The sequence below is a fragment of the Macrotis lagotis genome, chromosome X, assembly GCF_037893015.1.
Source record: "Macrotis lagotis isolate mMagLag1 chromosome X, bilby.v1.9.chrom.fasta, whole genome shotgun sequence".
Taxonomy (NCBI): Eukaryota; Metazoa; Chordata; class Mammalia; order Peramelemorphia; family Peramelidae; genus Macrotis; species Macrotis lagotis.
In genome coordinates, this window is record NC_133666.1 from 569,682,433 (window position 1) to 569,685,129 (window position 2,697).

The window sequence follows — 2,697 nt, forward strand, 5'->3', positions numbered from 1 at the left end:
ACTCCCTCTCTCAGAACTAGATGCATCTAACCTTAAAATAAATAAGAAGGAAGTTAAGAAGGTAAATAAAATCTTGGAAAATTTAGAAATGATAGACCTCTGTAGAAAATTTAATTGGAATAGAAAAGAACATACCTTTTTGTCAGCAGTACATGATAGTTAAACCAAAATTAACAATGTATTAGTTGTCAAAATCATAAGAAAATAAAAAAAGGAAGAAATGATCAATAGACACTTCCTTAGTCCATGATACAATGAAAACTATGTGCAATAAAGGGTCATGGAAAGAGAAAATCAAAGTAAATTTGAAAAAAAATAATTAATTTTAAATAATGGGTGGTTCAAACAGCAAATGATAGAAATGATAATAATTATATCCAAGAAAATGATACTATTGAGGCATCATGCCAAAATTTTGGGGATGCAGGAGAAAAGACAAGATTAACGAATTGGAGTATGCAAATAAAAGCTAGAAAATGAACAAATTACACATCCCCAATTAAATACTAATTAGAAATTCTGAAAAATCAATGTACAAATTAATAAACCTGAATGTCAGAAAAACATTGATCTCATAAATGAAACTATGTTGGCTTTATGAAAAAGTCATAAAATAGACAAACCTTTGTTTAATCAGATTGAACCAAAAGAAAGTAGATAAACAAATTACCAGTACCAAAACAGAAAAGGGTAAACCAACCATCAATGAGGAGGAAATTAAAGAGGTACTTCTGAGCTGCTTTAACAACCTGCATGCCAATTAATTGGATAACCTGAGTGAAATGGATGAATATTTGCAAAATTTTAAAAAAAATGCCCAAGTAAGCAGAAAAGGAAATAGTATACTTAGCCCCATATCACAATAAGAAATTGAATGAATAATCAATAAATTTCCTAAGAAAAAGTCTCCAGTTCCTGATGAAATTACAAGTGAATTCTACCAAACTTTTAAGGAACAATTAATTCCTATTCTACATAAACTATTTTAAAAAATAGGAGGGGAAGGAGTTCTGCCAAATTCCTTTTATGACACCAACATGGTACAGATAGCTAGGCACAGATGGATCAATATTTGAAAAACACTCGACATTATTGCACATATCAGTAGCAAAACCAACAGAAGCCATAAGATTATCTCAATAGATGGTGAGAAAGTCTTGGTTAAATTACAAAATCCATTCCTTTTAAAAGCACTAGAAAGTTTAAGAATAAATGGAGTTTTCCTTAAAATAATAAATATTATCCTCTCTAAAGCCATCAAAAATATTATATGTAAGGCGAATAAACTCAGCACATTTCTAATAAAACCAGGAGTGCAACAGGATGCCCATTATCAACATTACTATTCAATATAGAATGAGAAATACATACTTTAGCAATAAGAGAAGAAAGGAAAATTGAAGGAATCAGAATTGGCATTGAGGAAGCAAAGTTTTCCTTCTTTTTAGATGACATGGTGGTGTACTTAATGAACATAAGAAAATAATCTAAAAAACTCCTTGAAACAATTAAGAAAATCATCAAAGTAGCACGATTTAAATAAACCCACATAAGTTATCAACATAAATAACATATATATATATATATACATATGTATATGTATATATATATATATATATATATATGCAAAGAACAAAGCCCATGAGCAAGAGATAGACAGAAAAATTCAATTTAAAGTAATTCTACACATTATTAAATACTTGGGAAACTACATCCAAAGACAAACACAGAAACCGTATGAAAACAATTATGAAACACTTCTCATAGAAATAGTCAGAGCTAAATAACTGGAAAAATGTCAATTGCTTAGGGTTGGGTCCAGTTAATTTAAAAAAGTAAATTACTTATTTAGTGTCATACCTATCAACATAACAAATTATTATTTCCTGAGCTAGAAAAACTAATAACAAAATTCATCTGGAGCAAAAAAAAAGGCAAGGATAACAAGGCAACTGATAAAAAAAATAATATAAAGGACAGTGGTCTAGCTCTACCAGATCTAAAACTTTACTTTAAAGTAGCAGTCATCAAAACAGCCTTGAACTGATTAAGAAATAAAGTAAGGTTTTATTAAATTAGGAAATTTTCAAAAGAATCCATAGTAAATGACTAGAGAGATCTAATATTTGACAAACCCAAAGACATAAGTTTAAGAGACAAGACCTCACTGACAAAAATTGTTGGAAAATTGGAAAATTGTATGGTAAAAACTTGGCATAGACCCACATCTCACACCCTGTACCAAAATAAGTTCACCATTGGGTGTAGGATTTAGATATAAATGGTGATACCATAGATAAAATTAATAGAACCAAGAAATAATGTATGAAGTCTATAGAAAGGGGACAAATTTATGGCCAAACAAGAAATAGAGAATATTGCAAAATGTAAAATGAATGATTTTAACTATATTAAATGTAAAAGTTTTTGCACTGATAAAATCTATGCTGCCAAAATTAGAAGGGGAACAGGGAAACTGGGAAAACAGTCTTCACAGCTAAGATTTCTGATAAAGGCCTCATTTCTAAAATACATAGAGAATGGCATCAGATTTATAAGGGAGTTTTTGTCCCAATGGCTGGACTGTTTGGGTTTATCAAACAGCAGATTACTATAATCATTTCCTACTTTTACACCTAGTCTATTGCACTGGTTCACCACTCTCATGGCTAATAGCAAACAGTTTTGCTGACTGAT